At 34.9% G+C, this 13,031-nt stretch overlaps 1 non-coding gene across 1 annotated transcript; it reads left to right on the top strand.

Annotated features, from left to right (window-relative positions):
- The first annotated feature begins 11,925 nt into the window (after positions 1-11,925).
- On the top strand, positions 11,926-11,997 carry TRNAK-UUU (transfer RNA lysine (anticodon UUU)). Its single transcript has one exon. It is a non-coding gene; the product is annotated as a tRNA-Lys (tRNA).
- Positions 11,998-13,031: the final 1,034 nt, after the last annotated feature.

Genomic DNA, 13,031 nt, shown 5'->3' with positions numbered 1-13,031 from the left:
GGCGCGATATATTTCTTTTGTTTCAGAATAATTGTACTTCGTAACACTTAAATGTTAACTAATACTAAATATATAGCTTTGAACACTAAATCTATAAATGCATGTTTAAATAATCTAAACAATTAGTATCATGAAAATATACAATGAAACAACTCGATCCAATACTTCGATCTGGAACAATTATTTAAAGCAACAATAACTAATAGATAATTAGTTTTAAGAATCTATGAAGATTATGAGCCTAAGATCAACATGGATTTTATATTATAAAGCTCTAATTAAGCTACTAGATTAATTTTCTCCTAAATATGTTAATTTGAACCGTTACATGATAGCACGTAAGCACGTCAATGTCGTATAAAAGATATGGCAACCCATTACTTAATATGGCATGTAAGTTAATTATGTCAACGCATATTTACACTACTATATAGTTAGCCAAAATTGGCTTTGATTTTCATAAATCTTTATAAAAAAAAAAAAAAAAACAACAAGATCAAATAAGCTAGCTAGCTATGGGGCTCTTGTATGCACCATTGTCTAGGCTCGGTTTAACTCTAGTTATTGTACTAATCATTTTAACAACGAGCCAAAATGTTGATTGTAAGAGACACAACTTGTTGAGTGTTGAAGCCGGTGTGGTTATCACTTCCGGTGATCGTCCTAGCCCTCCACCAAAGTCGTCACCTTCAAAAGATCGTCCTAACACTCCACCAAAGCCGTCACCTTCTAATGATCGGCCTAACCCTCCACCTAAGCCGTCACCTTCCAATGATCCTCCTATTACCCCCACATCTTCGAGTCCTCCTAGTCCTCTTTCGACTCCTCCAATAATGGACCTACCGAGTCCCCCTAGTCCTCTTCCGACTCCACCAATAATAGAGCCATCGAGTCCTCCTTTGCCTATAGACGACACATTTACTCCCGTGCCTTCTATTGATTCTCCACTAATTACGCCTTCTCCTCCTCTTTTGCCGCCACCTATTGCACCATCCCCTTCTCCTGTTGCCCTTCCTCCTCTTTCGCCGCCTCAGATTCCTCCTCTTGTTGCTCCTTATTATCCTCCTACAGCTGATCCTCCTCCTCCTCAAGTACCTTCTCAGGCATCTGTTCCTCCTTTATTGTCGCCGCCTCCTCCAATGGATGATGATCATTCTGAAGAACCTTCTAATCCAACCTTATCACCCCCTTATCCCACAGTTCCTCCTCCACCTCATTCTCCATCAAGACCTTCTTCATCTCCTCCTTCAACAACGCTCTCTCCACCTCCTCTTTCAAAACCTTCTCCGCCTACTCCTTTAAGACCACCTTCCCCCAACTCTTATCCTTCTAACTCTGATGACACTCCTAAATTGCAAGTTGGTTACTATAAAGGGAAATGCTCTAATAAGTCCATGGATGTTGAAGCGCTCATCTCAACTATTGTTGAAGAACATTTCCTAAATGATACTTCTAGCCTTCCCGCCCTACTTCGCTTACAATTTCATGACTGTTTTGTCCATGTAAGTATATATCTTCTTTTTGTTTCAACATTTATCTATCAAGTTGTGGTTAATCTGTTTCAAGATAATGGTTACACTTTGGTTTCTTTTCTAATTCAAAATAGTGGTTTTACTTTCAATTTTCCAGCCTAATGTATAGAATGTTTATCTTGTAAAGGGATGTGATGCTTCAATTCTAATAGAAGGAAATACAACTGAAAAGACCGCGATCCCTAATCTCACTGTAAGGGGATATGAACTTATTGATACAATAAAGGTTTCTATTGAAGAAGAATGCCCTGGAATTGTCTCTTGTGCAGACATAATAGCAGTAGCTACTAACGTCGTAATAAAATTGGTAAGATAGTTCCAAGATTTTCCTACTTACTTGATTATTTAGATAACTAAACGTTAATTAATAATACCCTTTTTTTTCCTACAAAGGGAGGTGGACCAGAATATTTAGCAGAAACAGGAAGAAGAGATGGAATAGTTTCAAAAGCTGAAGATGTTGATCTTCCAAGTCCTACCTTGACAGTGCAAGAAACAATTGATGTTTTCCAAGCAAAAAATTTCACTGCTGAAGAAATGGTTGTTCTTTTAGGTACCTCACTAAACATATGTACCCTTTCCTATTATAGTGGTAGTTTGATCATATGGTACATTTTTTTTAATGTTGCTTTGAAATAAGTACAAGATTTGGTTTTCATGCATTAGGTACTTTCTAATGTGGTTCAATTTGTTTTTGGAATTATTAGGTGCTCATACTGTTGGAATTGCACATTGTACATCATTTGAAGATCGCCTTTACTCGGGCACTAGCCAGTTTGACCCAACCATGGACCCAACCCTTCGCGAACAATTGTCAGAATCATGCCCCCAGGGACAATTCTCAAACAACTTCGCTCTCCTAAACCAGAATCCACAACATTCAGGCAATGTTGACAACACTTTCTATGATCAAATCTTGAAACAAAGAGGAATCCTCTCAATTGACCAAGCATTGGCTAATGATCCTTTAACAAAAGCAACAGTTGTACAATTGTCTTTAAATGCCACTTTATTCAATGTTGCACTTGCAAATGCAATGGTGAAACTGCAAGCAGTTGACGTCCTTACAGGCGATCAAGGAGAGATTAGAAATGTTTGTAGTAAATTCAATTGAGAGATAGCGACAAAGCTTCGTCTTCTCATTTTTTCCAACACTATAACATGTTCTTATGTTAATATTTTTTTTTGAAAGCATTCTTATGTTAATCTAAGATATACCTACATACTAATTCATTTTTTTCCTCAACTCATTTATTGTCGTCATTACAGCTTCCCTTCGATTTTCAAATTCTAATGTCTCTAATATTTTATTTGAACCTTATTCAATTCCTAAATGGCAATTTAGGGCTCTTCTCTTCCACTTCTTCTTCTATATATTTACATAGTTCTTTTTAAAGTGCAACATTAGAACATTTGCATCATTCATAGACACTCATTTGATAAAAGAATTTATATATACACACTTGAGTGCAAAATGCAATCTGACATTCGTTTTTTTTATCTTACACTTTGAGTATCACATAGTTTTATCCAATATACTTGAGTTTGATATAATAAGAGGTAAGTGAGGTACTTGTTGTATTAAAAAATTATAGAATAAGATAGTAGCATCAATATTTTAGTGAGAAAATATATATGAAAGGGAAAGAAATGTTAAAAATGTAGTAACCGCTAATAGGTGAGACTGGAACCATGAGAAAAGAACAGATTTAATTCTGAATTGAAATGATATGAATTTTGGGCTTGATTTTAACGATCTAATCTATTTCTAAGTTAGTTGTAACTCAATCGGCTGGACCTTCAAACCTTAATTTTTCATGATTATTATTTTTGATATATTTTATTTTTATAACTAACCATTTTAACCAGATTAACTTTCAATTTTGTATGAGTTATAAAACTGTCAAGTGCCAACAATTAAATTATATCATTATAAAATAATAGGCATACAATTGAGATTTAAGTCAATTTAATACGTCTAACATGGAATATTCATTATTAAATTATTAATATATTCATTACACTTAAATATTGTATTACTTTTAAAACAAAACACATACTTTGTAGAAGATGTAATTAAAATTAACTATTAAAATAATTTTTTATTTACTTCTTCTCATTGATTGATCTTATCTCTTGAAAATGTCAGGTTAGGGATAAATGTCTGAAAGCAGGGTAAAGTAAGCCTCCTAATATAATCAATTAAATAGTGCAATTTCACTCTATTTCTTGCGTCCTTAGTTCGAAAAACCTAAACTCCAATTTACATCTTTATTCAGTAGCTAGCCCTACATGTATAATCAACAAATTATTAAAAACAATTAAAATTTGAAATATTAATCCTAATTTTATTCCAAATTCAATTACATATTGAAAATAGAAAAAAAAATTAACTTTATGTTATTGCCTCGATTTTATTTGAATTGATTTCTTTTTGCACAAATCATGGTATTTAATGAGAAAGTGATTTTCGATGCTATTTTTTTAAAAAAAAAAAATTTACGTAAGCGATATCTTTTTAGAGAAAACAAAAAAAAAAACAAAAAAGGTCGAATATGTTTTCTTACACAAATTATAAATTTTTGTATATGGTGTTTTTTCACAGTACAAATTTTTGCTGCATGTAAGGGATTTTTATTTGTCATGGTTTACTCTTAAAAAAATATCATTCTAACTTATGTTATCTATATTTGATACGCAATCAAATTCATACATAACACATTGTAAAAATGATCATTAACACACTGTCTATTAATAGGACAAAGTGAAATACTTTTGAGAAAAGGGATCAAACAATACTTTTTACTTCAACAAAAAAATTGTAATAGATTAAATTAATTGTAGAGTTAGATTTTTGATAAGTGTAAAACTTTTTAAAGGAAAATTTACTTAGTAACAAAGTGTAAGTTATTGCATTGCTAATTTGAAAAGTGAAATGGAAAAAATGCTAGTTCGAACATCATAGTTTTTAATGAAATAAGAACTAAAACAATTGTTATTTCAAAAAAAAAAAAAAATAAAAAAAAAAAACAATTGCCTATAAATAGAGCTTTAGCTAACAGTTTTGAAACAAAATTTGATTGTATATGTTGTCACTTGGAAAAAATTAAAGTCTTATGAGAAATCATATCATATCACTAATAAATAAAGTCGATTTCGTTGGCAGTTAGGCCTTGACATTCCAGTTATTTGTCAAGTGTCGCGATATGTAGGCAACAAATGGGTATTATTATGACACATATGATGCTAAGTAAGCAAGTTTTAGATATGTTTTTTAAGATAAAAATGTTGTATATAGTTTAATTATCGGTATAATACTAATGTTTCATATATACAATATTAATCATAACTTTTAATAAATATCGTATAACTTGGTTCTATTTCCATCTTAAATTTCGTTTTAAAAAGTTTTTTGTTTAAATAAGATCCATTTATAATATATTTAATTTATTTAAAAAATAATAGAGAATTAGTAAAAATATGTTTTAATCATTAAAAATATTTTAGTTTGGTAATGTAAAACTACAAAAAGTACACTATTATATAAGTAAGCAATATGATATCATATGTCTAATGCATTATCAAAATTGTCTCTTGTTTTCTATTCACAATTTAAAGGCTCTAGGTCCGGATGGATTCATAGCAGAATTTTTCCATCAACATTGGGAGAAGTTGGGCAGCTCGGTTGTTGAGTCGGTACAATCTTTCTTCTCTACAGGTTATCTATTAAAAGAATTTAATGCCTCTTTGCTTGTTATGATTCCAAAAGTTGACTGTCCAGAGTTAGCTACACAGTTTAGACCCATTAGCTTATGTAATTCTATCTATAAATGCATAGCTAAATGTCTTATGAATAGGATGAAATCGTTGCTGCCAGATCTTATCTCAGAATACCAGCATGCTTTTGTGCCGGGGAGATATGTGGAGGATAATGTGATGCTCAGTCATGAACTTTTGCATTTGATTAATACTAGTAGTGGGGTTTTTTTTTTACCAAAGTAGTGATTAAATTGGACATGTCCAAGGCCTATGACTGTGTCAATTGGGCTTTCCTTCTGAGAGTGCTTAGGAGGTATGGTTTTCCAAAGATTTGGGTACAGTGGGTGTCTCGATGCATCTCAACTGTAACATACAAGACTCTCATTAATGGTTAGGTGTCGGAGGCTTTTAAGCCAGAATGTGGGTTACGCCAGGGTGACCCTTTGTCTCCCTATTTATTCCTGTTCTGTATGGATATTTTGTCACGTATGTTCTCTATGGCAGAGAATGTAAATCAGATCAGGGGGTTACGAGTCATAAGACGGTCTTCCGGGATTTCTCACCTTTTTTTTTGCAGATGATGCTATGGTTTTCTTCCATGCTACACCTACATCTTGTCAAAATGTGGTGGATATCCTCCATAGATTTAGAGATATTTCATGGCAACAATTAAACTTGAATAAATCTTTTGTAAAGTTTAGCAAGTTGGCTCAGCTGGCAAATGTAGAGGAGCTAAAGGCTATTCTAAATATTGGGCAGGTTTCCATCTTGGACAGACACTTAGGGGCGCCAATTGATTTTTTGAGAGGGAAAAAGGTGGCCTTCAATTTCCTGGTGGATAAGGTCTCGAAACGTATCTTATCATTGACATCTCTAAATTTGTCTCAAGCGACAAAGCTGATCTTAATCAACACTGTTTTGATTAGTATTTCTTCCCATGTGATGAAGTGTTTTAAGTTGCCGGTTTCAATTACTAATAGGATTGATTCTTTGATTACTCGGTTTTGGTGGGGTCATAAGGGAGAAAAGGGTATGCATTGGGTGAAGCGGGAGACTATCCAAATGCCAAAAGATATGGGTGGTCTAGGTATTAGATTTATGGTCCATTTTAATGATGCATTAATGTTTAAACAGGTGACCAGAATGCATTGTAATCCACAATTGTTACTGGCGCGTACTTTGGAGCCGCCTCATTCATGCTCTTTGTGCTTTGGGGATACTGTTCAGTGCCTTCGTGGAAATGCTTCTTGGAGAAGGCGTGGTTTGTACAATGTGGCAAATAAAATGGTGAAGGGTTTTCATTGGATGATAGGAAATGGGGAAAGGGTTAAGATTGCCAATATGAAATGGGTGCAGGGCTCTGCTCCAGAATTTAAATCAGACCAACTTCTAGGTGGGATTGGCTCGGGAAGGCTAAAAGATTTGATCTCTCACAACACAAGATCATGGAATGTGCCAATCATTAGGGACAGATTTGAATGGATTACGACTCAGAAGATTATGGAAATGGAGTTACCTTCTTGTGAGGAGAAGGATGTTCTTTATTGGGGAGGGCATTCCTCTGGAATGTACACTGTTAAAACAGGTTATGCTTTTCTAATGCCTGAGTTTTATTTGAAACAAGAGGAAATAGGAGATACTATCTTTTACAAACTCATTTGGAAGCTCAACATACCGCCCAAATGGAGCTTATTCTTGTGGAAGCTCGTTATGAGTGGTTTGGCAGTTAAGTCAAACTTGGCCAGTAGAGGGGTGGATTTAGAGGATATGTGTGACTCTTGTGGTATGGCAACGGAAGATCTGCAACATTTGTTTAGGATGTGCTCTTTTGTGAGGTATGCTTGGAAAATTGTCCACTACATATTTCGTCTGAAACTGATGAATCTACTCCTATGCGACACTGGATTCAGAATTATATCATGCTTTTTAATAGCGAGGATGGCAAGAATAGTGAACGGATTAATACATTCATCAGGCACTACTAGAAAAAAGCCCATTTTCGACGGAAAAATTCCGTCAGAAACACCCTGAAATCAGTTGGAAAAAGGGGTTTTCGACGGAATTCCGTCGGAAGTGGTTGTCGGAAAGGCCTTGGTAGGAAAAACCACCTTTTCCGACGGAATTCATTCCTCGAGTGGCATTTTCCGGCACCAGAAAAATCCGTCGAAAACGTCCGACGGACACAAATCCGTGGGAAGTTCCGACGGATTTTCCGTCGGAAACTGCTGTCAGCAAATTAAAAAAAAAAAAACATCGCGCCACCACCGACACGACGTTTCTCAACCTCCAACCACCACCACCAAACCCCAATCAGACCTCTACCCTAACCACCACCAGCCCCGATCTAAACCCCAACTAACCTCCCTCCCTTCAGCACGACCCTAACCCTAATCCCCCACTACCACCAGCCCCTACCCACCAAGAACCACCACTGACCTCCCTCCCTTGGCACGACCCTAACCCTAATCCCCCACCACCAGCAGCCCCCACCACCACTAACCACCACTACACGACACCGCAACTCAACCTAACCCAGATCTACCCACCCTAACCCCACAATCGAAACCACTCCACCCTAACCCCACAATCGAAACCACTCCACCCTAACCCCACAATCGAAACCACTCCACCCTAACCCCCACCACCACCGCCACCGCAACTCAACCAAAAACCATAAAAACATAAATAAAAAAAAAAAAAAAAGTAAGAACATACCTTGAATTTCACTAACAACACTTCGAAATTGGCTTGAATTTGAGTTTTAAAGGTCAAATTAGACCATGAAAACTCTAGATCTAGGGTTTTCATGGTCGAATTTGACATGAAAAACCTTACTTTGTTCAAAAAATTAATTAGGGTTTCACGAATTAGTTTGATGGTGTGTTTGATGAAGAACAAACGAAAAAGAAAGGGGAAAGGGAGAAGAAGAAGGGGCGAAGAAGAGAAGGAAGAAGGAAGAAGACATGAACATGAAGAGGAGGAAGAACGAAAAAGAAGAAGGGGCGGAGAAGAAGAAAGGAGGAGAGAGGAGGGAGGAGGGAGAAGGAGAACAGGAAGAATGAGGGAGGAGAGAGAAATGAAGGGGTAAGGGTAAAGGGGCGGGTTTATTAGGGTTCTGGTTTTTTTTAAAAAAAAAAAAATCAAAATTTCGTTGGAAACTAATAATATTCCGTCGGAAACTTTAATTTCCGACCGAATAATCCGTCGGAAAACACTTAATTTTCGATGGAATTTAATTTCCGACGGATTTTCCAAATTCGTCGGAAATTTCCTTCGGAAATTAAGTGTTTTCCGACGGATTTTCATGTCCATCGGAACCGTTCCGTCGGAATTAGACCTTTTTCTTGTAGTGGGGGTGCTTTGGAGCCTTTGGTTAACAAGGAATGAAAGGGTATTTAACAATAAGGGAGGGTATTTGGTAGACTTATTCAGGTACTACACCACTGCAATGCAGAATTTATCTGTCTGGCAAAGTGTAGAGGACAGAGCCTCACTTACATCTAAAGAGAGAGGGGATAATGGTGCACCGCCGGGTTTGTTAGAGTTAGCATTGGCAGTGAAGATGACTGTTTCACTGCCCCTAGGGATGACAGACTAGAGGTGACCGTAATGGTGGATGGATCATGGCATAAGAATACGGGGAATGCTGGCATGAGCTGGGCTTACTCCTTTGACCAGACAATCTTTTTGGAAGGTGGAGGCACCTTTGGCAAAGCGCTTTCCTCTTTACATGCGGAACTTCTGGCTTGTGTAAAAGCTATCTAATGGGCGAGACTGAAAGGGTACCAATGACTAATTGTTTTTACAGACTCGCTAGCTCTTATATAGTTGATTCAACAACCGAGAAGAAGGGAAATCAGGCTGCTCTGGACGATTCAAGATTTGATTCAATCAGGGAAGCTGTTGATGAACTGCATCATTTGGAAAGTAGGAAGAGACCAGATTACACAAGCCCATGAGATTGCCAATATGTGTAGGGTTAATTTACATAGCTTTTCGAACTAGTCTTTTGTTTAGTTGCTGTTTTTAAAAAAAAGAAAAAAAAGAAAAAAAAATTGATTATAGGATCGTATTCAACATCCAAGCTAAAAAAATTTTTAAAAATATTTTATCAACAATTTGGGCATCGTCCGGGCACAAAACTTGTATTACTTCCGCTTCATATTAGTTGCAACTTTGTAATATTTTATATCTCACAAATATTACCCCAAAGTTGGAACTAACGTAACGGAGGTACGTGTAATTAATATACTACCTCTGTTTCATATTATTTGCAACGATGGACATTTTTCCTCTCTATTTTATGTCAAATCATTGCAAATAATATAATTTCCTTGAGGTTGGGGGATCAATCCCCACTAGAGACACTTTGAGGGTGGGAATCCCTTACCCTTCCCCCTCATTCTCAAAATGTCTGACATGCAAATTCCGGACCAAAAAAATTGTGAGGGTTGAGGTACAGTCAGAGTCTTTCTTCTCACCTTAAAAAAAAAATTCTTTGTCGTAGGAGAGGATTGTATATCCAAGGAATATCTTTTAATGATAGACTTTGCCATCAGATTGTTAGGAAGTTGCCTTCATTAATGAAAGGATAATAACCTGCATTATTCTTCACCTAGAACTAGCATTTTGGCCCGTTCGATGCATGGGTTGTTACTTAGATTAAATTTATACGTAGGTATTTTTTCAATAGTGGAAACTTTTGATGTATAATACAAAGTAATTGTTTCGTGACCATTGAGGTAAATGAAGTTTACTGTTAAAACTTAAAAGAAAAGGAGAATGAGGATGGAATGGGGGGATAAGAAGGAAATTTTTTTTTTGAAAGCAATCAATTTATTAATAAAAAGCCATCCGGCATCTACAAATGAAATCTACATTAACAAATACATAAAATTGAATCAAATTAGGGTTTCCTTAATCAAAGCTACGATCGTTGAAAAATCTTGCACTGTGGTACATCTCTCGCACACATCGCTGGAATATACAACCTTTTCAGAGAGATGGTCTAACGATTTGTTGTAGCCGTAAGGATGATTTTCATCTGATTCGCTTGAACGCATTTGAAACCTTGACAACCGTTGAGATCCTGAACAAATCTTTACCAAAGAACTGACAATAGGCAAAAGATGATTACCTTTTTGATAAACCCTAAAACACAAACAAACCCTAAACATTAACAAACAACTAAACCAACAAAAACTAATGACTCCACTATAGGGAGACACTGCACCATAGGGAGACGGACGTATCTACACTTACTCGTGTAGATTTATTGAAACCTAAATTGCAAAACTAAAGAAAATTTAGGGAAAAGGGTCAGAAATAGTCTAATTTCCGAAGAAATTAGACTATTTCCAGCCTAAACGGCCAAGATTTTGGGGAAACCCTAGAAGAGAGGAGAGATGAAGGAATTTAGTTACGTGTATATACATGAATATTGTGGGATATGAAATGACATATTTGTTTAACTTATATTTTAAGTTTAGTAAATAAAAGACTATTTTTTATTGTACTATAATATGTGTATCAATATGTACTAATTAGTTCAACTTTATTTTATTATGGTGAAAATGAAATACTTCACTTTTTTACTTAAATTTACAAGTTACGGAATGCATAAAGACATTATATTATATATTTTTTTTATTTTAAATTTGATATTAGAAAGAATTTATAAAAAGAATAGATTAAGAAAGGTGACATGTGACATATGAATGATTTGTGGTGACATGTGACATACGAGTGATTCGTGGTTTGTGTTTTAAATACTAAGTACAGATATAGATATAGATTTAGTAGAAAGATAATATAGTCTTACAAATAATATAGCAAATAAAAAATAAATCTAAAAAGATTAAAATACTCTGTAACGCGTCCCCCTCTTCACTCTCCTCTCTCTATAGGGTTTTAATTTTCTTGGTCGTTTAGGCCGAAAATAGTCTAATTTTCGAACTATTTTCGATCCTTTTTCTTTGATTTAATTTTCTTTTTGTTATTTGATTTGTTTTGCTTTGTTTTGTTCTCTCCGTTTGTGATAGTCTGTCCCAATTTTTTTTGGGTTTTTCCAATTTTTTGGGATTTTAATTCTCATCTATGGATGAAAATTTTATTTTTAGGGTTTTAATAATATTTTGAGAAGGTGATTTGGATTCATGGGTTTAGGGTTCGTCATCAACTCTACGATCAAAACATCCGCGCAAATTGCGAAGGTCTCTACTTGGAAAGATGCAAAGACATCGAAAATCACTGCTCGCGTCAAGTCTGAAGCAGTGGAGTGTGAGCTATGCCTGATATGCAAATTAGTTTTGATTTTGATTGTAAATGTTATGCTATTTTCTCTAGATTTGTGGTTTACAAATCTTTATTATTGTTGTAGATGTCGTATGGATATTTATTAATGATAATATTCTTCTTTTGTAGAAAAATAAATAAATAAATAAATTCGTAAGAAACATAAACTTTAGGAAAGTCTAATAAAAATTCAAAAAAAATTTGAAGAATAAAAACTTTATTTGGAAAACATTTAACTTAAGGAAAGTTACTAGTAAAACTTTTGGAAAGTCTAGCTGTTTAGTGATAGATTGATAGTAGCTGTTTATAATATATGTTTAGTTACAACAATTAAGATTGAGCCGTCTTAGCTCAGTGGTAGAGCGCGTGGCTTTTAACCACGTGGTCGTGGGTTCGATCCCCACAGACGGCGTTTTTTTAATGTTGTTGAATAGTTTTGTTTCGAATTATTCATGGCTTAGTTAATTGATTTGATTCAGGGTTTTATTTTTCTTGGAACAAGGTTTTTACTTCTATTAAGCAAACATTAGTTTTATGGCTTAATTAATTGGTTTGATTCAAGGTTTTGTATTTTTTTTTCTCTTGGAACAAGGTTTTTACTACTTCGTAGACCTTATTATTAAGCAAATAATAGATTAATATAACTGTTTTTTATTTTTAAAAAATAGGTAGATATAACTCCGTATAAACAAAATTACAATTGCCAGATAGTACAAAATCAAATTTTTTATAAGTTCGAAAATTAACCTACAAACGTTAAGTACCACTATATAGATGATACATTATACATGTTTTAAAGGCAGGAAACTAGGCACAAAATTGATAACATCCATAAAATCCATTCCTTGTATCTCAATAGACTTTTCTTCACTCTTATCTTTAGGATCATTAAGATATAACTTTTTAGAATTAGGGGAGTAGATCAATATCTTCCCATCATCAAAAACTCGAATAATCTCAAATGGGTAATTAAACTTACATTGAGATTTACCTATCACGAACGCCTTTCTCCAAGACTCTTCCATCATCCAAATTTCCACACCTTTGCCAAACCTCTTTATACCTATGTAGAGAGACTCTCCCAACACACCTAAAAACCCTCCGCAAAAACCCGAATCGAGCACGATACTTGGTGTAGAGACTACTCAAGTTCCTCCTTTTCCATGTCTAGCTTTAGAATTTTAGTGTCTCTATCCACAAGAAAATACAAAGAACCTTCCCAAACCTCTGGATATTCCTTCATAGTATACTCACGATATAACGGATGATCTTGAGAAATAATTCTTCTTCTCCAATTTGTACATTCGAATTTGTCGTCGTCGTTTATTGTGAGGACATCATAGCTTTTCTCCCAAAATCTGACCACCTTATATTTTCCTATTTTAGGGACGTAACCAAATTCATACCTTCCTAACCTGTGGCAAGTAAAAATCAATTAATTAACTT

The sequence above is a fragment of the Chenopodium album genome, chromosome 12 (genome assembly GCF_948465745.1).
Source record: "Chenopodium album chromosome 12, dcCheAlbu1.1, whole genome shotgun sequence".
In the NCBI taxonomy this organism is placed as follows: Eukaryota; Viridiplantae; Streptophyta; class Magnoliopsida; order Caryophyllales; family Amaranthaceae; genus Chenopodium; species Chenopodium album.
Note: the sequence above shows the minus strand (reverse complement) of the source record. Positions and strands in the feature narration are given on the sequence as shown.